Source organism: Rhea pennata, chromosome 1, assembly GCF_028389875.1.
Source record: "Rhea pennata isolate bPtePen1 chromosome 1, bPtePen1.pri, whole genome shotgun sequence".
In the NCBI taxonomy this organism is placed as follows: domain Eukaryota; kingdom Metazoa; phylum Chordata; class Aves; order Rheiformes; family Rheidae; genus Rhea; species Rhea pennata.
This window is the reverse complement of record NC_084663.1, coordinates 51,927,840-51,951,288: the sequence shown is the minus strand read 5'-3', so window position 1 is coordinate 51,951,288 and position 23,449 is coordinate 51,927,840. Positions and strand designations below refer to the sequence as shown.

At 36.8% G+C, this 23,449-nt stretch overlaps 1 protein-coding gene across 2 annotated transcripts in view; it reads left to right on the top strand.

Annotated features, from left to right (window-relative positions):
• Positions 1 to 23,449, top strand: part of ANKS1B (ankyrin repeat and sterile alpha motif domain containing 1B) — a 432,952-nt gene that overhangs the window by 125,587 nt on the left and 283,916 nt on the right. The window lies entirely within an intron of this gene.

Genomic DNA, 23,449 nt, shown 5'->3' with positions numbered 1-23,449 from the left:
AGGGAAGCTGCATTATGAATAGCAATCAAATAGATGGCATAAAATAGGATAGCATCTTTGTAATATGGTTGCAAAGGGCCAAAATCTGACCCTACTCGTGTAGCCGAAGGTCTACTTTGTTAATAATTGACTCTGACAATCTAAGAAAAACAGTACATTGTTCAGTGCTGAACAATTTTATGGTTTGTCATTCATTAAAGAAAGGAAATGCCAAATTATCCCTGTTTTTCAGACTTCTACTTGATTAATTGCCATAAACATATTACTATGGGAAGACTGCCAAGCCCCTTCCCCCAAAATTGACTGAGTTCATTATCTGCCTCCATAGTAAGGAGGCTCAACTACAAAGATTTCCATTGTAATTAGTATTAAAAAGGGCTGGTAGACTTTTCACTAGTTGAAATATCAAGCTTTGGAAACCTACTTTCTGCTGAAGGTAGGTGTATTTCATAGGTCTTGTAAGTATTAAGTTCAGTATGAAAACAGATCCTAAAAAAGAACATGTTTTAGGTCTTAATCTGAAAATCTATTTTGTGTATGTCTGTCTAAGGCCCAGAGAGTTATTAACATAGTTGCAGGGTAGGACATTCATGAGGGCATCCATTATCTTTTTAACATCTGGCAAGATCAGCAAGTTCACAATACTGAACAAGTTGACAGTATTGTAATTCTTCTGTTTTCGTTTCTTAAAATTCCATATACTGCTCTGAACTTTTCCTTGAAATTTTATTGGGAGAACATTAGGCTGTGTAGTTGAGTAGATTCCAAAATGTGGTTTTATTTTAAGCTGTAAATACTGTAATTAGATAACTGGCATGGCTTCTAAGCCATATCTGTAATCATGTTGACTATTATCTTACACTAAAAATGACCCAAATAAAATCAACTGTCAGGGAGAGTAATAAGTTGCTTAATAGTACATATAATTGTATGTGAATGTTAATACACATTTATTGTGTGAATAAGCTATGTATGGCTACAGATATTATTCATTTAAAACAAGTATCTAATTTGCATTCCTTTTTTCCTGAATTTTCCTGTACTTGGGTCATTGAGGGTTGCTAACTTTGGGAATACTCTTTTTCAAATTGCTGTACTATGTTACGCTTTCATTTCAGAGCGCAGGGCATCACTTTGAACATAAAATTCCATCTGTCAGCCTCCTTTCCCCAGGTGGTAGGACACTGGTAAACTCTCCCCACTGTCTGGAACATTAGTGCCTCCTGCCAGTGCAAGTGGGACTGACTGCACTCAGTGACTGAAAATTCTCCTTTCCTATATTAAGAGGAAAGGTCACTGTGACTGGTTCTTTCAATCTGTACAGCTGCACATTATAATTATTGTTATAATTATAATTACTGCCAGTAAGTGCCTAACTGGTTGCTGAGAATAGTCATTCCTTGATCTAGTGACGGAGGAAAAAAAGAAAAAAAGACAAGACTGCTCTTTAGTTTTCTTTATTATTTTCAGTTCCCTGAAGCTTATTCCTGAACTAGTAGGGAAGAGCAGAGCATGAGAACATGCAGCAAAATAGTAAATGATGGTTAGATATAGGGGAGGAAACCTGAACAGGAAGGGAATAAAAGTAATCATAAGATTTCTGTTACTTCCACTTCTGAAAGCCTTTATGATGTGCAAGCTTTTTTGTCTGACTGTTTGCAAGAAATTAGGTTTATATAGGAAGATGCAGACCGACACTATTGGCTTATACTCGCAGCTAAAACAATTGCTTCTCATTAGGATTGATCTAAGAGTAAAAAGATTGCATATAGTTCTGAGTTTCAGTAGAGCTGTTCTTTGTTTCTGCAATAAATTGATGGGACAGTGTTGGCAGAGTGTGTTGGCATCCACATATCCACATATCGCTGCCTTTAAGCTCACAATTACCTGACAAGGATATTCTTACTAATATAAGACTTACTAATATAAGATAAAAAAAAAATCTGCTCAAATATAGTTTAAAAAAAATCTGAAATCTTTTTTTGGAGGAAAGGCATTCAACAATTTTTTGAGAAATCTGCACTGTTTCTGACAGTTTTTCTGCTAAATAAAATAGAAATTGGTCTTTAAGACGCTTCCTTTTTACAAAATCATAAATCAGTTATACTAATCATTCTGTCGGGGTATTGCAAAGCAGTATCTGCCTTCCTGAAAGTCAACATTTCTATCACTCATTTTAATTTTCCAACTGCCTTTCAATTAAAAAAAAAGCAACATATTTAACCTTGAAAAATAGTCATAAAATCATAGTAGTTCATAAGTCATTAAGCTTGGTGAACTATTAGCAACAAATCCATCATCCTGGGAAAGGTGTAACATTTTAATAAATGTCTGAAGCTCAAAGTGCTGGATAATTGTAATGCTAAAGTAGACACTGTCAAGTATCTTCATGAAGTTTGCATGGTTTTGATTGGTTATGTGGTGTCTAGAAAGCAGTAGTTTGTGTGCAGCACCATGCTAATGTAGTTAGATTGCATTTGGACCTGTTTTCTTAAAGATCTTTATAGACTTATCATTTTACATCCTTGGTAGCTTGGTATTTTGTATGTATTCCTTTCTTCCAGCTCCTAAAGTCACATCCATTTTATTTAGCAGAAATATAGAATGTAATCTGGCCCACATTAGAAAAAACTTAGAGATGCATTTTTTTGGCTGGAGTTCAGTGTGTGTCCATACTTGATAAAGAGATCATACCACTTTCAGTCTGCCAATATAGTTTTTTCTGCAGAAAGTCCCTAAGGGTGGGACTGGGTGGCAGTCTCGGTGCTAAATTATTAATAACAATTGATTCCTATTACTACTTGAAAGGTTTTTATGTTCTCATTGAGTATCATTAGGGAACACAGAGGACTTTTCAAACTGTATTTTCTGTGAATAACTTGAAAAAAAAATCATTTGGGCTAGCTGCCCAGATTAGAGAAGGTGTTAATACAGCATCTCAATAATGGGAAGAGAGTATATTGCCTGTATACTGCATGAAAATCTCCTTGGACAAGGGAATTCTAGGCCAAGCATCAATTTTTTCAGTTATGTTACCTTACCATGGCTGCAGGTCAAGCAGACATTAGTGACCGATCTTCAACTCTGGAGCAAGTCCAGCTGCACAAATGAAGAGCTCAGTATGGCTGCAAAATCCACTTGAGAAACAGGGTAAAAACTTAGGTGTTTACTTCGTGCCGAGCACTTAGCATGAGATGTGTTGCTACTAGCCTGCAGCAGGCAAATACAAGGCAAGAGGTTGAAACATCAAGGAGGAGATACCTTGCAGCTCTTCTGGTTGTCTACTCAGCTAAATGTATTTTGGAGAAATCTTGATGTTGTCAGTCATGACATCTTTCTGATCTAGAAAATTTACTTGTGCTTAAATGCCAGTAACTTGTAAGGAGGACCATGCATACAAGATAGTAAAACATCTACAATGAAGAACATCTTTTTTCTTATTTTTTTATTGCTTCATAATCCTAGCAGGAAAACTAACAAAAAAAGTCTATCACTAGATTATTGTTATGTATCTATACACTGTCCCCAGGCTGCCCTATCTACTGCAGCATTAGTTTTTGCTTTCTCAGTCTAATATCCTTCTCCTATCATTGCTGTGAAAAATGTACCTAAAATTTTTGAAACCAGTGTGTCTACTCACCTCTGCTCTATTTTGATAAATATATAAATATAAATAAATACAAATATATATTTATATATAATTAAATATATAAACATATAAAACATATAAATATATATATATAATAAATAAAATTCTTGTATTTTTCTGTCAACATTGTGTTAACAATCTCATACAGATATCTAGGAGGCAGCTGTTTAGAAACCTGAACTGAAAAATAGTTTAGCAGTGATAACATCATTTTCAAAGTTAAAGTATATATTTTCTACATAGTTGCCAAACCTTGCCTTGATAAATGAAGTGCCGTTGGTCAGGTCATTAGTTCTCTGACTGTCTTCAGCAACAAATCTTCATAACACCTATCTTGAATATTTGAATCTTACAATTTTCTAGATTGAGACTAGGATGAGAACTACATCTTTTCTTGAGTAATAAATGAATAGCTTCATTTTTTATTAGAATTTTTCTAGCTCTAAGCAAATCAGTGCAAAGTGGTTGTAATAAAGGAGCGTCACATTGCCAGATATACAAAATAGCTTGCATGCCATTTGATGTGTCTTATGGAACAGATATTATAGAGGCTAGCCTTTATCACCCATGCTTTGTCATTTTGAAACTGTAATTGGGTCGTGCACTGACCTTTTTGAAGCCCAAAATGCTTCAAAGAGAATGAGCACCAGAAGTGCTGTATTTCATTTAAACACACTTTTAAAACCAGAGATAGCGAGATATAGTGCACTTAAACACATGACCTGCAGTCTAACTCCTCAGGATTAAATACTTTCAGTGATCAAGAAAAATCATCTTAGCTGTATAGAAGAAGGAGTGTAGTAGAGAAGGCAATCTCTTATCAAGCAGAGTAACTGCAATATATCATCAATGGTCTGTGTTTCTGAAGCAACTGATTGTCCTGTAAAACTTTTGGTACTGTAGTGCATATTCAAAATCCCTACTACCTACCCACCAGAAGCGCTGAAATTCCTAAGGACTAAGCCTCAGGCCTGATGTATCAGGGAGTGGCAATGGCCAGTGGCTCCCTTGGGCATGGAGAACCACAGGAGATGATGCTGCAGCTGACATGAATGCATCTTGCTTGCTGGGGCCTGTCTCACCACCCTGCAAGGCAGAAATTCAGACTGTGGAGACTGTGGTTCAGCTAAGAGCCCTGATCATTATGCAAGTATACGGTGGTGAGGTAAATCCAAAGCTGGGAAGGGCAGTTGCCTACAGGTCAGGGTCAAGGTTGGCAGGACCCATGGGCGGGCAGAGGCAGCTGCTGTGGTGGAGCTGGAGTCTGGCACCGCTACAGCACTGCGGGATGGGGACTGACAACCCCAGACTGAGCTGAAATGGGATCCTGGGCCTGGGCAGGGTTGGGGGAGCCCCCATGGAAGCTGATCAGTGATGTTAAGGCTTATTAATGCCCTCAGGGCTCTGAAATTAGCCTCCATTTTAGCAAGGTGTGACTTCACCCATTACAGAAATCTGGGCTCAGAAGGGTCTTGCCGTAGAGTGGCTTGATTCCTGTGGGGCCCCAGTGAGATATTTCAGGGGACACAGAGCCAGAGCAGGTAAAGGGAAGGTGGGAAGTAGACCTGCCATGGGAGACCTGGACCTGAGTGGGCAGAGGAGAGGGGTGGAAGGGTTCAGGCCACTGTGATGAGCCCCAGAGCTGGGTGAGTCAGAGGGAGAAGGAAGGGACCTGGCCACCTCTGAAGCACTGGAAAGGTTCACTCAGGAGCTTGGGGTTGAGTAAAGGATCAGCACTTCAGGGAGATCAGAGGCCAGAGCAAGTCAGACCCTCAGGATGAGACATAGGTGACAAGGCTCTACTCAGCTGCATGCCAGGCTCCTTGGTGCTTGGCTCAGGTCAAGGCTCAAGATAGCCTGAGCCAACTGTAAGGGTGCAGCAAGGGCTGAATGCTCCCTCAGGGTTGGAAAGTCAAGGGGGATAACAAGGCTGACAGAGCAGGGGCCTTGCCAACCAAGGTCCAGTCCCACAGCACCCGAGCCAGGGGGCAGGGCAGACCCAGAGGTCATGATCATGTTCAACCAAGAGTCCAGATCACTAAGCAAGTACATGGTGATGAGGCAGGTCTGAGGTCAAGCCAGGAAGTCAGTTTGGAGGTGGAGGTCAGCCCAGTGATTGCCAGACAGGTCCATGGTGACAAAGCAAATCCAAGATCAAGCTGGGAAGGGGGGGGCGTGGGTCAGGGTCAGCATCAGTGGAGCCCATGGCCATCCAGGGGCATGGCTGTGGGAGACCTGGAGGCCAGCACCACTACAGCATCGCTGAGCAGGGACTGACAGTCCTAGGCTGGGCTGAAATGGAGTCTCAGACCTGGACTCCCAGGGTCAGAGGAGGCCCCAAGGAGTTAGGCAGAGATAGTGAGGCCTGTGAGTGCCCTCAGGGTCCAGACATGATGTACGAATGATCATAAGTGTCCTTTAGTCTTCCATCTAACATTTCAAGAAGACAGTATCTCCAAAGAGTATAGTTCATCTGTATGTTGAGCGAGAAGTGTAGAGCCACTCAGAGTTTGTCAATAAGAAACACAAGGTACTGACTGGGTGTCTGTTTCTGAACACCTGATTTCTGATTTCTGTGCTGGTGATTAAGAAGCTTCTTATTTCCAGCTTCCAGTATTCCTGGCCAATTGAGACTCAGAGGTTCCTGTCTTGGTTTTATTCTTTGTCTTAAGCAGCTTTTCTCCTTTCCATTGTTTATCTTTGGATGCACTTTTAGATAGCAGCCCTGTCAGCCTCTGTTTTACAAGAAGTCAATACTCACGTTTCCTCATATAAAACAAGCCGTCTGTTTCTCTGGTGATTCCAGTAGCCGTTCTCTGCATCTCTTCACATCTCTGGAATATGAGTGATCAAAACAGTATCTAATATTGCAGATAAAATCTCACCAATGCCCCATGCAATAGTGGTAACACTTCCCTTAGTGTTGCCTGGCATGTGCCATTTGAATCCATTCTAATTCAGTTGCACGCAGCAGCTCTTACATTTCTAAATTATTTTCCACTTCTGAGTTTCTACATTATAGCTAATGGTCTTTAAGCATATCACCTTTCAATTTTTGACTGAATAATTTCATATCATATCTACTACTCTAGCCTTCCAGGTCTCTTGAGATGCTTTTTTTTTTTTGAGGAACTTTTGAGAGAGCTTTGTATTATATTCTGATCCTTTAAGTTATTGACATTATCTCTAAAAATAGCACTATATTCTTAGGGACCTAAACTGGTATTTTTAACAGACATCATCAACACACTCCTACTTTTTGTACCAAGATCAGTAATAAAAGTATTAAACAATGCTGACCCCCAAAATGGTCCTTCAGAAAGACAGTTTCCATCCATTCCTTTTACAGCACTATTCATTATTAGCTAATTTTTAGCATCATTAGCTCCTTAGATGATTTTTTGCCTACGCTATTTTTCTTCACTAATACCCATACATTTCTTGTGTGACAGCAATCCAAATACTTTTTTGAAGTCAAGACATTGGAGATCTAACATAGTGTCTTCAGCTAGGACAGTCCAGCAAATCTTCAGAAGAAATTTTGGGCACCCCCTGAATGGTCCTAAAAATTTATTAGTGCACTTATCTGTGTTTCTTCATATTACCTGGTCACTGTGGCTAGAGGAATCCAAAGGGTGGTAAAGTGTCCAGTGGAGATCTTCCAAAGCTGTGTACCTGGTATCACAATTTGTTCAAGTTCTTTTCTCATTTCTGCCTATATGCATTCATTTCAGGTATTGGCCTCTGTAAAAGTCTGGATGATAATATCTCCATATCATCCTCTAATAGCCTTTGATTTTTCTGGAAAGAAGGCAAGAAGAGGAGAGTGAGGATGGTTATAAAAGGACCTGAAGAGATCAAAAAAAAAAAAAAAAAACATTTTTTTTCCCCGGCTAAACGTTACATTTAGCTTGACTGAAACATCTTTCATTTTTCATTTTTGCTGGAGCTTCTTACCTGCTTCTTAGTGAAATTTACTTTAAAATGAAAATTGAAAATGTTTTCTGAAAATTCTTCAACTATATTCTTCAGCCAATAACTTACTAGTGGTAAAATATGCAACCCAGCCCTAGTTATGAGTCCTTTGCATACTTTTTCTCTACTTTTATTTGTCTTCCTGACAAGAAGAAACCTGTTTCTGAGCCATATGGAGAGAATTTGGCTATAGTACAGAATTTCTCAAATTACTTGTTTTAACAGATTAATTTATGAAGATGCAAGGATCACATTCAGAGCTCCAAGATACAAATCTTTTCCAGAACACAGTGTATTAGAACCCAAACTAACCTTCCTCTCACAGAGTTTCAGCAATGACACATTTCATATTTGTCATTCCTGGTGCCACAGTATAGAGTGCACAGTGCTTATCAAAAGTATCCTCATCTAATGCACTGGTATATGTTTACAATTAGGATTTTTTAATTTCACATAGGATTTTAAAAGAGGTTGAGGGAGTGCTGGTGGAAGAATAAAATATGCAATATAGTAGCTCTTTAATGCATTTTATTGTTTTTTCTTCAGCTCAAATAGTATTTGTTTTAAGCACCCTTTAAAATATAACAGATTTCTGAAAATTATATCTGAAGAGTCTTTGCTGATATAACTATAACATAAATTATAAATTCAAAATTTATTTTCTGTTTGTAAGTATTTTCAGGCTATTTCTAATTCAGTTTTCTCAGATTTTTTTTGTTTTTTGCAAAAGATACAGCATTGTAGGAATGCAACTTGGATTACTACATTATCGTCGTGATCTTAAATCGTCTTCAGTTACTTCAAGGGAGTTATTTCAAAGTTAATGAGAAGTTTTTAGCTTGTTATCCCATTTAATTATGTTTCATAGAATGATAGAATCATAGAATCAGTAAGATTAGAAGGGACCTCTGGAGATCATCTAGTCCAACAGGGCTCATCTAGCTCAGCAGGGTCACCTAGAGCATGTTAGACAGGGTTGCATCCAGGTGGGCCTTGAAGATCTCCAGAGGAGGAGACTCCACAACCTCTCTGGGCAATCTGGTCCAGTGCTCCGTCACTCTCACAGTGAAGAAATTCCTCCTTGTATTTAGGCGGAACTTCCTGTGCTTCAGTTTCTGCCTATTGCCTCTTGTCCTGTCACATGGGACAACTGAATAGAGTTTGTCCCCGTCCCCTTGACACCCTCCCTTCATGTACTTATACACATTGATAAGATCCCCCCTCAGTCTTCTCTTCTCCAGGCTGAACTCCTTTGTGTCCGTTTCCTCTTGTCCTGTCACATGGCACCACTAAAAAGAGTCTGGGCCTATCCACTTGAAACCCTCTGTTAAGATATTTGTATACATCCATAAGATCCTCTCTTAGTCTTCCCTTCCCCAGGCTAAAGAGGCCCAGCTCTTGCAGTCATTCCTCATAAGAGAGATGCTCCAGCCCTCTGATCATCTTCGTAGCCCTACACTGGACTCTCTCCAGTAGCTCCATGTCTCTCTTGTACTGGGGAGCCCAGAACTGGACACAGTACTTAAGATGAGGCCTCAGCAGGGCTGAGGAGAGGGGCAGGATCACCTTCCTCGACCTGCTGGCAACAGTCTTGCTAATGCACCCCAGGAGACCATTGGCCTTTCTGGCCACAAGGGCATGTTGCTGGCTCATGGTCAATCTCTCACCCACTAACACTCCCAGGTCCTTCTCTGCAGAGCTGCTCTCCAGAAGGTCAGCCCCCAGCTTGGACTGTTGTCTAGGGTGATTCCTCCCTAGGTGCAGGACTCTGCACTTGCCCTTGTTGAACCGCAGGAGGTTCTTCTCTGCCCAGCTCTCCAGCCTGTCCAGGTCTCTCTGAAGGGCAGCACAGCCCTCTGGTGTATCAGCCACTCCTCCCAGCTTGGTATCATCAGCAGACTTGCTGAGGAGGCACTCTGTCCCCTCATCCAGGTCACTGATGAAAAAGTTGAACAGGATGGGACCCAGTACTGAGCCCTGGGGGATGCCACTAGCTACAGGCCTCCAACTGGACTCAGTGCCACTGATGATGACTCTCTGAGCTCTGCCTTTCAGCCAGTTCTCAATCGACCTCACTGTCCACTCATCTAACCCACACTTCCTGAGCTTATCTAGGAGGATGTTATTGGAGACAGTGCAGAAGCCTTGCTGAAGTCAAGGTATACAACGTCCACTGCTCTGTTTGGCCATGGGAACAATACTGTGGATATTTTTTGTGGTATTTTTTCAAGTTCCAGGAGGTCCTGTATTTACTCATGAGAAGAAAAGAAGATATAGAGGCAACTCTACAACTGAGTAATATTCAATGAGCATCAATCTTACTGTGATTTTCACAGACTTAAAAGCTGCTTTTCTTAAAACAGTGAGCAATTTAACACTTTCTGGCAAGCACTAGTTTGCTTGTCTTTCAGGATTTTTCTGCTGATGTAAAACAGCAAGAATTCTTAATCTGCTTTTACTCCCATAATAAAATTAAATATCACTAATCAATTTTTGTTTACTCTGATTACAAATATCAAGGATGTAGGCTGCTCAGGAAGTCTATTTTATTATATTAACATTTTCATACCCATTTTCTTTTTTGTATATTTCTGCAGCAATTGTTACAATTCTTGGAATACCATTAGGACGTTTTATGTCAGTAATTAGTAGTATGTTGCTTAAAGGAGTGCAGTTCACCGATATTTTTGGTCCTACGATGATTTCTGTTTTGTTGTCAGGTGTTATTAATGTATATGTTTTGACCAGAAGATCTTTAAATGGTTTGCATCTCAGCGGTTGATGTCAGCAAGTGTTTTGCCTTTGTTTTGGGTAGAGGAATAGTGTAGTGGGTATCACGTCTGCTTTACATGCTGAAGGTCCTGGGTTTAAGCCCCAGTGGAACCAGTAACAGGAAATCTGTGGGAGGTTGGACTAGATGATCTGCAGAGGTCCCTTCCAACTTTACTGATTCTATGATTTCAACGGGATTAGGTTTTTACCATATACCAGAAGCATCTGAAGGGAGGGTATAAAGAGGATGAGGCCAGACTCTTTTCAGTGGTGCCCGCTGACAGGACGATGCAAGAAGTTCCATCTAAGCATAAGGAAAAACGTTTTTACTGTGAGAGTAAGTGAGCACTGGAAGAGGTTGCCCAGAGAGGTTGTGGAGTCTCCATCCTTAGAGATATTCAAAAGTTGTCTGAACAGAGTTCTGGGCAGCACACTCTTGGTGACCCTGCTTGAGCAGTGGGTTGGACTAGATGGTCTCTAAAGGTGTCTTCCAGTCCAATCGTTCTGTGATTCTATACAAGTCCTACTCCATATTCTTTCTTGATATGGCTATTGCCTGCTGCCAGTAGAGGTATACCAACAATGAATATATTCCTTAGTTAATTTTTAAAGAAAAAAAATTTATCTTTATAGTTTCATTTTTTAGTACTATATAGGAATAAGCTTTTTTAATAGAATATATACTATCCTTAAAGCTACAAAGGGAGTTGAAAAGTAATATGTAACACCTATGGCATAAAAAAGTGCTAATTTCATTATGGTGTGACTCAAATTATAGATATATTAACAAAACGAGTGAGAGAAGTTGAATGATAAAGGATTTCGATACATTTTTGTCCAGCAGGTGCTTCTAAGGAAGTCTGAGCAGGCAAGATCATGAGGTAAAACCATTTGTTTCTCTACACAGCTTAGTTAATCTGATTTTTAAATACCAATTTTGAACTTGAACAAACTTCTGTTATGGACAAACTTTCCATATTAAACAGTAGCGAGAAAAGTGAAATCCTCCAATTTCTCCATTGCTTGAGTGGTGGCCTTTAACAGCAAAACACTACATTAAAAATATATTCTTTGCTGTATTTAGAAGAAAAAAATCTTACTTTTGTGTTCCATTTCGCTTCTTGCTCTTTGCAAAAAGCAGCATTTATCTAGCAAGCATGTAACTTCAGCATCACAAGTTGAGAAGCAGGTAGTGGAAATATTTGCTGACCATTGTTTCTTGATTCATCATATATCCTTGGATGATTCTTGCCTGTTTAACTGGCTGTTTTCAAAATCTCAACAGAGCACTAAGACAGAGGAAATACACACGGGCTTTTTGAGTCTAATCTTGCCCCTCCACCCCAATCACATTTGCAGGATAAAGATGGGTAAAACTGTTACTTCTTCTTCATTTTGGGTATCTGAAATGTGCAAGTGAGGGGTAAATACAGTGGGTTGTCCTTATGCACATTCATCTGGACCTGCTATTATTTTTATTACATCAGATGCAAACACAGACCACCTTACTATATTTTAATAACCCAAATGTATTGTAAAAGTGAATGTCACATTAACTCCGTTTACTTTTATTAAACAAACTTATAATTTCATTTAAAGATCAGGTTGATTAATCAGGTCTAGTTTCTCTGAAGTTATGCTAATTGGCATGAGTTATGCACCTTTCCTTTATTATTAATGGTGATCCATATTAGCTACTCTGTTATTCCTGATGTCAGACTGAAACTTTAGAACTGCCCAGGTTATTTCATTAGCTTTCTTCCAGGCTTCTCCAACATTATCAGTATTCCAAGTCCTATTAAAAAATAGCACCATTTGGTGGGATAGCTTTTTGCCAGATCTTTTTAAACTCTTGGATATAAATTAGATGAATTGGTTGGTTAAAAAATTGTAATCTTAGTAGCTATTATTTAACATTTTCTTCAGATGGAAGCATATCATCATATGATTTTTTCTTCTATATTTGGATAAAAATAATGAAGGAGGGGCTTTGTAGAAAAACAGTATTACAATCATGTCATTAAAGACTTCTTCAGAATGCATATGCACAGAGAAGCTGAATTAAAGTTCCACAAGCCACTTTAATTCTTGCACATCCCAGTTTCAATATACTTTCCTTTACAACCTTATCATCCTTGTAAGAGGGTTTTAGTGTATTATTAAGATAATTGCTCCCCTTCATATTCTCCTCTGAAGAATATCTTTGATAACATCCTTAACAAGAAAATATTCTTAAAAATATTGTGTCATTTCTAAAGGTAAAGCACATGGGAATGAGTGATACCAGATAACCAGGTTATAGTCAAAATGCATGCAAATCTCCACCTGCCTGGTATGTTTCGATAAACATGTTTGTATGGTTAAAATAATTCCACTTTCCAAAGGGCTAGCTTCCATTGTGTCTGGAAAGATAGAGAAAGCTGCTGCTGCTAGACATATGTTAAACATTTTGTGATGATTCATTACTTTTTATTACTATTCATTAAAGTACAGTTGAAAAGATTTAGCTCTCAAGGGAGTTTTGGACAATATTTACAAGGAAGTTTGTGCTGGAACTATTTCTCATCAAAGTGCATACATTTTGACCAAGACTGAGCTTCATCTATTCCAGTGTGATTACCATCTAGGATGATCTCATTACACACTTGACTGCATGCTGTCAGACAAAGCCATTTTTTCAAATCAAGACAATAATTCAAAAGAACATAATTATTTTGAGGTACTCTGCATTTTAAAGCCAATATGCAAATATTATTTATCAGGACTGGGCTTCTTCAGTGTTAAATGGGTTTTGTTGCAGCATCCTTTGCAAGTAGGGTTGAATCATGGATGAAATATCCATGGGCCGTGCTCAAAATATTCCATACTATGAGGTAATCTGACACTTCAAAATGCTTCTCAAATCATTTTATAATTGAGCAGATATAAGCAATTATCACTTTTATTTGTGATTTTCATTTAACTGATACATGAGGAATCATATTGCCCTAAACAACACCAAATTGCTATTATTAACAGTAATAGTGAAACTTTATTCTACTATTAATTTGTTTACGTTTTACATGTATTTGGTATGTTCTAGAGGAGTACCAGTTTGTATAATGGGTGTATAATACTACATGAAGATCTTAAGTAGGCATTTATCTAAAATTGTATGTGTCTCGTAGTGCACTAGTAAAAGGAATAATTTTCTACAAACCTGTTCAGATTGAATATTACTGTAGATTAGAAGCTGGGAGGAAGGAACTGTTTTGTACATCATGCTACTTATGCTGTAATACTTAGGAGTTGCATATTCTCCTATTTTGCATTGGAATGAAACTGGTCTTTCTCAAATTTTGAAAGATCCAGTCCTTAAGAGTGAAGGTGATTAGTAGCATTACTCTTTCTTCTACAGTTTTAGGACACCTAGAATAGCAATAAATAAAAAGCCCTCAACCAACCTGAAAAAATTTTGCCTGTCTTTCTGACTGACAGCCTCCAGTAGATTCTTTCTGACAGACTGCACAACAGTTGGGCTATGATTTTAGCTTATCATACAATCCACTGAATTTAGTTATCAATAATTTTATTTCAGTTTTGACCTGAGTCAGATCCTAAACAGTAACTGTAAAGATAAATGCTTTATAGTCTATTTCTACTGTCTTTACTTTTCCAGTTCTATAAGAATATTAATGTAGTATTTTTGTGAAAAGTTAAGAATATTGTATTAACATTTCAATACCTTTAATTGTTACTGAGAACTCTCTTTTTTTATCATATACATTGTGATTTTTTTAAACAAACTTTTCTACTAACGTTTTTACATTTGAAAAGCCATTGGCTATGCCTCTTGGCATAGCTTGGTAAATTTTGTTAAAATCAAAATATTTGTGAAAATATTAAGCAATTACTAAAATAAAGCCTTTCTCTGCATAATGAACAGATTTATTTGTTTTGTTCAGTGTCAGAGATGATTAAAAAATAGAAAAACATTGATTCCTAGTCAAGGTAATCAGTGTTACATTCTATAAAAAGAGAGATTTTCTGTCCTGTTTTATCTTAAGTTAAATAATAATAATAAAAAAATCTAATTTACTTTCATTTTCTCTACTTCTGTCTCCCTTTCTGCATCTGCCAGTCCTGATGGCAGCATGCAGCTTGTTGCCAAAACTTTCTATTACTTTGCATGGATTTCATTTTTGATCTTTTTATACCGTTTTCATTTTTGTGCAGGCCATCTCCAGAGGAAATTTGGTTTGTGCAAGAAATGTAAGATTTTGCTTTTCTAGGATAATACAGTATAGCAAAACAGGATGGGAGTGGGCTAGCACTGACAGTCCCTATACATTTAGATGCAACATAGCATTCGCTAGCATATCACTAACTAGTGATAGAATCAGTTTCTACTGCGGACAAGATATCAGGCCAGTCTTTTTCTTTCTCCCCGGTATGCCTTCAAACAATGCAGATTTAGAAGAATCCATAGGAAGAATGTTTGAGAAAACACTCAGTTGCTTATTATTTTCTAAAAGCAGGAAAAGTCTTCAGAAAACTGGTTCATATTTTTTGCTCCAGGGTGTATTATTCTTTCCATAATACAGTATATTACTGTATGCAGTAGCATCTATGCTGGATATTAAAAGCAACTGTTAGTAAAAGCATTCTTGCCTCTCTAACTCCAGAGGAGCTGTTCAATTCCTGTCCTTTTTCTTTCAGATACAGTTCCCTACTTGCTGGAAGATATTTAAGTAATCTAGTACCATTAAAACCAATTTTTTACCACTAGCACTGGAATCGAGGATAATTTCTCTCCTAGAGCAATTTCATTATTTTGACGTCCATTCTGTCCTACATTATGATGAAAAAATATTAACAAATCCTGTGAATATTTTGTAAATAATATGTGGAAATATTTGCAGGAATTCTTTCTGGTAAATTCTATTGGTTGGTTTTCAGATTTTTTTGCATCCAACCTGGGATAACTTTAATAAGGACTTGCCATTGATAAATGTAACAAAAGTATTAAATGCCTTGTGAAACCATCACAAACAGCAGCAAAGGTGTGATACATTTTATAAATTGTATGTTCAAATACTAGATATCTGCTTTGTAAATGCAGTGTGAGATGAGCTTGTGACTCATATTCTAGTTGAATAATTACATTGAAATACAAAGTTCATATTGGTTAGAGATTCTGACAGTGAGACTGACAGAAATTCTGTGAATTGTGCCTTTTGTTTAGGCCAGGTACGTGCCCGTCATAGTGTAAGAATTGTATCTGAGGAAAATCAAAGTAAGGAGAAATGTTTCAGCCAGGAGAAGCAGGGAACCCTGGTGATCATTACTGCTGAAATGTCCCTGTTATTCCGTTCAATCTTTTCTGAATTTGAAACATAAAAGTATATTTTTCGTATGAGGAAGGTCACAATTTAGAGGGATTGTGGGGCATCAAGAGGAACTCCTATGTTATCATATATGGCATGTTACTCCTTAGAATTTTTTTGATAATGAATAAACATAAAACTGAGTGCTAAAAATTATGGAAATACACAGTTTCTTTGCTGCCTAGAAGATATTCTTCCCTGTATTAGCTTTATTTTGGCCTTCCCTTGTCTTGGCCTTGATGGCAGAATTCAACCAGACTGTATGAATTTTCTCTGTATGAAGTTTCTGTCTAAACTGGGACAAACTCACAATGAAATATGGTCTGAAAAAGAGCAGAGTTTTTTTATTCTTTCAAGAAAGAAAACAGAAAAAAATCCAGTGCAGTCAAATCGTGATTCTCTATTGTAGTTAAAGGCTTGAGGTTAAGAGATGTTAAACAGTTTTAAGCCATATTTTTCTTCATCAAACTTGGCAAAAAAGCATACTTTTACTTAATTATGATCCTTCTTTTGCTGTTACTGGCTGGATGGGATCAGCTACTTCATTTCTGCCCTGCTGTGCTGGAATATTCTTCTTTGTCTGATTGATTTTTAAATCCACTTGACTCTACGTCAAAGAAGCAGGCTGAAGCAGCATGTTCTGAAAACTTTGATTTATCATTACTACCAGTAGAACTACAGCTTGACTGTTTGAAGTTCTGTGGTATCTTTCTCTTTACTTTCTATAGATAACTGCTACTCCTAAAAATTCCGAGGATCTATGCAGATTCCCTATAAGAAACCTGACAGGTTCCTCTGGTAGGAGCACATGATAGGAATAATTTTACGAAATCGGCAGAGCTAGCTTGTGGATCTAAAACCAAGCCAAAAAGGCAAAACCACTGAGGCAATTTCCACACTAGTGGAAAATCAGAAACTAAATTAAATATGTTAAAGTGCATAGAAGATTCTAAGTACTCAGAGCTGAAGTTATGTAAATGCTACTTTGTTAGACAAAAGGCAGAGTTACAGTGAAAACTATATAATACTATTGAAACATGTCATTTCTTCTAAATTAATTACACAACTAATAGAAAATAAATTATTGGGGAATATTAATGAAAAGGAAAAATTAAATTTTTTCAGAAGAAAATGCTGAGTATAAATAAAAATAAGTAAAAGTAATATATGAAAAATTGTTTTGGAGTGTCAGTTATTAGAAAAAATCATTCGGAAATTAAATAATGTGATTGAATCGTGACTTTTTTTAAAGCACTAAAAAATCTAGTGCTGTTGTGCCACAAATTAACTGTTTGTGGTTGTGTTATTGCAAAAATATTCATAATATTTTCTTTATCATTCTCAAATCATCTGGTCATCTTTGGGGCAACATACTGGACTAGATATCTGATCTGATCTGGTACAGATGTTTCCTTGTTGCTTTGAAATTAGCAGTAAAGACTCTAAAAATTCCTTTAGTTATGACCTTCTATTAGTAGTGCAAACTACCTGCAGGACAACTTCCTTAGGCTTAATCAGTATCCTGTTATGCAAAATACTGTATTCATTTCTAGTTTGGAACAAAATCTTACTCTATATAGTACATAAAAAAATGTAGGCAAAACTTTTAAATTGCCAGTTGAGCTCTCAGAATTCACTCAACAATTTACAAGATATTAAATAAGAATATTTAGATAAGGGGAGTATGCTATCATAAGTAGTACTTCAATGGTTTAAGAGCATTTACTGACATTATCTTTTGTTGATTATATTCTGAGATGATTCGGAAATGTAGCTTAATTCATCTACAATCTACTGTATTCATAATATTTATCTCTGGAAAGCACGGTATGGATATTCTGTTAGGGTTAGTGGAGAAACCTTGTGCACTAAGGCATGCCTGTAATAGCAATCACTGACCCAGTCCCGCTCTCACTAATGACAGACATTTAAAAATAAGCAAAAACCTCCCCAATCTGTATTATTCCAGCAGGCATTCAAGGCTTTAGTCAATGACTGAAATAAATAAAAATATTTGGTAACTATGCCCTGTACTTTTCCCTGAACTTCCAGAAACATGATGACTACAAGCTGAGACAGGCCAAACATGGAAATCTATGAAATTTCTGTCATAGACATTGCAGTCATTTCACTATAAACCTTTCAAACATGCAAAAGCTAACAAAAAACACAAAGCCACTTCACAAACACCAAGAATATGGCAACTGTGTAGCATTGTTTTTGAATGCTCAATTAGGCATCAACAGCTTGCAGAGGCAGTCTCAAAAGGTTACTCAGGAAATAGTGGAAATCACCCATCATCTCTCATTAGCTTTTAATGAGAAATGTTTTTCCAGACTGTTGCCTGGTATTACAAGGGTTATGTAAGCTTGAAGCAGTTCCAAAGCCTATTTGTGCAGGTGGGTGATTAGAGGAAATAAAAAGTTGATAATAGTCATACTAAAGTCTCATGGATGATGCAGAAACAGCTAAGCAGCCCCCCTGCTGCCACTGGAATGCACTTCTCTGGTAATTAATTCCAAACACTATCCTGAAATAGCTGCCACATCCAAGATCAGACCAGTTATAACTTCAAGTGCTTTCATCAAGACAATTGCAGATATATATTTACAATCCTACTCAGAACAATAGTTATTCAGGTTTAAGTGTGTGGGAAACAAAACAAATTCAAAAGAGCAAATTCAAACAGTTCAATCCAACTGTTCTCTCTATGCATCAAGTTCAGCTACCTACTGATTCTATTATTCAGTCTTCCATCTGCTCTTTTAAAATTTCTCTAGTAATTTTGGTTCCTTGAAATCCTCAAATACATAAGTTTGTCCATGTTATTAGTTCTTAGATTTATGCCACATTGAACAGCTATACAGGAGAGAAGATTTCCTTTGGGGATTAATTCAAGTAAGAACCATTTTAAAGCTGAGTCCTGTACTATGGAAAATTACTTAGTCCCTCAATTGGAACTACTGTATCACACTTGTGTCTTGTTCATCTAATAAACTAAGATGTTTTCTAAATTTTTCCTGGATTTCTCCATGAACTATAGCCTGGCTGAACCTACTATCTGTGATTGCTCTGAATCTTTGCAGTAGGTCCACCGCTTACAGGAGACATCACATTTATATCACACAGTCTGTCCAATAAATCTTTTATCAATCGTGGCAGTTGCTACCACCTTGTGACCTGCTCTGCTCAGTTCTGGGTCTTGCTTTTTTGGCTTCTTCCTGTTTGTTGGCTTGGGCATCCGGCCTTGTAATTTAACTACTAGCAGAATCCAGCAGCCTGAGTTGCCCCAAAGAACTTAATGGATGAACTGATCATAAGTAGTACTGACTCCACACAAAATATTCAGGTACATTGCTTTTAATCACACTTACAGTGAAATCTACTGTTGTCGGTATTCACCCATACTTTGAAACAGTGCTTCTTTCATTACTCATTATAATATACTGCTGGTGATTTATAAAGCATAAATGCCTGGTCTGGTGAAGAAGGGCAAGCCAACCACTTCCATATCTGTTTCGTTCAGCTCTTCCAGTGGTAATCTTTGTGCTTTTTTTAGAGCTAAAGTCACAGGACTGGCTCAGTCCCTCATAATCTCACCAGAGTTCAGGAAATGTGGAGATTTTGGAGATGTGAATGCTCTAGCTTTATGGTTACCCACTCCTTGCTATCTGCACATGCCATTGAGAAAGCACTCCACAAGTTCACGTACACGTTCTTGGTCTGCTTTTCAACAAGATCCCATATCCCTGGTAAAACTTCCGTATCTTTGATCATCTCTGGAATGAGAAAAACATGGCTTATCTGTCACTCTAGCATAGATATAACTGGTAAGTCTTCTTTCATTCTAGTTACAAAGTTTCCTAAAGGACTAAAAAAAGATTCCTACTTAGGAGCAATCTAATTATCAATGGGAGCTAAGTCTTTTCATCTATAATTGGACATACATTAACCTGCCCAGTCAGTTAATTAAAGCACCCTTTCTGATGGCTGATATCTCCGTGAAGAGACAGGTGTAAATTCTGCTATTGGTAAGTAATCCTCCATAAATAGTGCTGTTTCCAGATTATCTCCTTTTGTACCCTTGCAAGGTTTCTACTGAGGTCCTGACTGATTTCTGTCTGAGACAGACGATTAACCTTCTAGAGTTCTTGTCAGAGCTTCAGGCCTCCATATAATCCATTAGACGCTAAGAGGACATTGACGTAACGTTTATAGACAAAGACGTTCCAGCAGTCTCCTACTATAATTTTCTAAAGACAGACATAGAAATTATCAGATTGGATAAGTGTTTCTGTAATAGTTTTCCGGAAGGCCAGTGAAATGAGTCTGCTAGAACTGATCAAACTTCAGACTGTTTTGATGCCACACTGAAAAACATTTTGATACAAGACAACATCAAGCCATCTGGAGCTTTATACATATTTTTGCATTACGCCAATGCTGGCGAAGAGAAAAAAAGAGATGCAGTGTTTTGACCCACCTTCAAGTAATTTGGAACATTGTGTGGGATCTTCCACACTGGGCAGAGCTTGAAGAATAAAAGGAAGTTATTTACTTAATAATAGAAGAATAAAGAAGAATAGAAGGAAGTATATAAGGGATGCCTTTGAGGGTGTTTTCTATGTATATGTATGTAGATATATATTCATATGTACATATGTATGTGCACATTCACTTTACACCTTCATTTGCTTTCCTCTGGAGGTGCAGTATACAAATCTATCCAGGCCTTGAGGGCTATATTATAAAAAAATACAAGGTTATAATAACCAGATTTTGTACTTTAAGTATTTTGTTCATCTTGAGTACTACATTTTTAGAAGTTCTAGAATATAATATGTATATATAAAAACCATTAAATTTATAACATATAATCCAGTTCTAGATTATTATTGGTGCACATCTCTGAAGTTAAATGCATATTTCTTCTTTCTTATAGAAAATTGCAAAGCTGAGTATACAAGTATTTAAGTGACTCCACAGACAGTTCAAACATGGAAATATTTTCATTGAGAGGACTTGATATGAATTTGAAGTGAATCACCTGGTACTGCCCAGTCACTGTGCATTACTTCAGTCACAGCATGGTTCTGAGTGATCCTTGAAAGTGTAAAGCAGTCACCATATCTGTGAACAGAAGTTCCTTGCACTCCCTTCCTTTGTTGTCCTCCTGTTATCTTGTACACTTTTTTTAAAAAAAGAGTTACTATAATTTTTTTACCATGCTGATAGAAATAAATTAGATCTCACCTTCACAAAGATCTCTAGAAAATAATGGCTGCGATTTTTAAGAGTGTAAGGCTGGGATTCACAGAATCACAGAATGGTTGAGGTTGGAAGGGACCTCTGGAGATCATCTAGTCTAACCCCCCTGCTCAGGCAGGGTCACCTAGAGCACGTTAGACAGAAAATTCTCTCACTGAAATGTAGCTGTATTTAGTCAGGCAAATCTTACTGACCTTGTAAATCTGAAGATCAGTTTCTGAATATCTTAAAAGCTTGAGAACAAATGAATGCAATTGGAAAGCAATTTAGTTACCAGCATGTGAATAGAGAAGTTTATCTTTAGGTCCCAAATTTTGATTCCAAAAAAAGTCTTATTAAGTAGATGCATTCCATAATGCAGTTTTCATTTTATGTAGAAGTTCTTTTTGTACTTAAAGATTACATTGCAACATATGAATCACTGAGTATTTATCATGTCAGTGATGATAGCCCAATTTTTCTTCCTATGGAAAGACTGATTATAATGTTAATTTGCCTATAATTTCTTTTGTGAGGGACATGACGTTCATGAGTACGTTCAGAGTTAAACATATTTTTATGAACAAGATAACAGTATGCTAATATTTATTATGTTTCAATAATAGTGAACTTGGAAACAGATAAAACTGAACAGGGAGCACAAAAAGCATATTTTCCCCCTATTCTATTGTATATGACAGTGTGGTGATAAAATAACCGTTTGACAAAATAGATTTTATGAGGTGTTTTTCTTGCTCTTTCCTTCATCCCTTAACATTCTAACAAGTGCTGCAACAATATATGTAGCCTATATTAAATAACTCTAAAACTTTTGAATTGTTACATTTCAAAACATTTCAAACCTATTCAATTTCTTTTATCATTTACCTGTAAGAATATATAAAATAACTGTTGGTGAAATAGGGAATAAGAGGAATAGTTCAGTTGAAGGTTGGTCTGGAGATCTGAATTTGGTGGAATTAGTTCAATATAATGGTTTTTAGTAAAGCTGAAGTCAAGCTACCTATGTATAATTAAAGGATATCACTCTAATTTAAATAATACTAAAATTGTTTGAGAGTAAAAAGATTTTTTAAATGATTCTAGGAATAAGCTGACCTTTAACTTCCAAGCAACAATTTCATCATTTGTAGTTACAATCTCTTGATTGTATCTTCTTGATAAGGAGAAGTAATATGTATAGACAAGTAGTATGATTTTCTATAAAGCATTAATGTGAAATACTGAAATACTGAGTCTGCTTTTTGAATTTTTGAATATTTCAAAAATTGGGAAAAGTAGAGAATAGAGTTTTAAGAAGAAGAGATGTGGAAACATATGTAATACTGTGAGAAAATTAATAATCACCATCTTTTTAATTTATCTATGAGATGGTTAATGGTAAATGTGATCACGATGGCATAGCAACACTTCCTGTGTTTCCTTAAAACCTTATATGCTGAACCAATAAATCAACCAGCCAACCAAGCATATTAGTAAGATTTCCCAGAATGTAAATCAGCATAGCTATTTTTATAGTCTGCACTAGATGAATCCAGTTAAATTCAAAACCTTAGCTTATGTAAACTTTAAAAAATGATTTTGGTTATTCTGGATGTAGAAAACACACTATGATAATATTTTCTTTATTCCACTCCAACCTCTTTGCCCTAAACCAACAGGAATGGAGTATGGAACCTCTTCATTTGAATGAGAATTGGTTCCAATAACATCATCTTTGTGACAGTTTGTCATGTATGATGGAGGCAGGAAAGAATATTGTTACAGCATACTGCAGCTCAGTAACTTTAGCTGCCTAGAAGAGAATGACAGAGCCACAAATACTTCCCAGCTGGTCCTATCTATAGCACCTGTTAGAAACTTGCTGTAGCAACTAACCTTTCACGTATATCTCAGAGGTAAATGCTTTTTTATTGCCATGAAAAGTTGCACTGAAACTTACAGTAATCTGATTAAGGTTACCTAAAGAAAAAAAAAACACTTTTATTCAGACATTTGCTCTAGTTTTGTTACCAGCAAAAAGAGAAAAGCAAATGAGAGAATAATCATTAAATCATATGTAATTATAAAATAAAATATATTCAAATTTATTCTTAATGAAACTATGAATATTGTATATATATCCAGAAAAGTCCCCAAGTTATTTGCAGCAGTTAATTTGATGATGATATTTGCTCTCTGATGGAGCAAACCCAGGTAGTAAATCATTGGTTGTCTAATGGGAAGATCGTACTGTGAAAATAAACAGCTGTCCACAATAAAGAAATTATTTACAAGAAACCATTATAACCATTATATGTCAGATGCTTTATTCCCTTGAGGGAGAACTGAAAACATGAAATATTGTGTGGTTGGATTTTTCTGTGATGTTTGTTTCAAGGAAAAATATTGTTTGTATTTTTTGCTATGCTTTATTTTT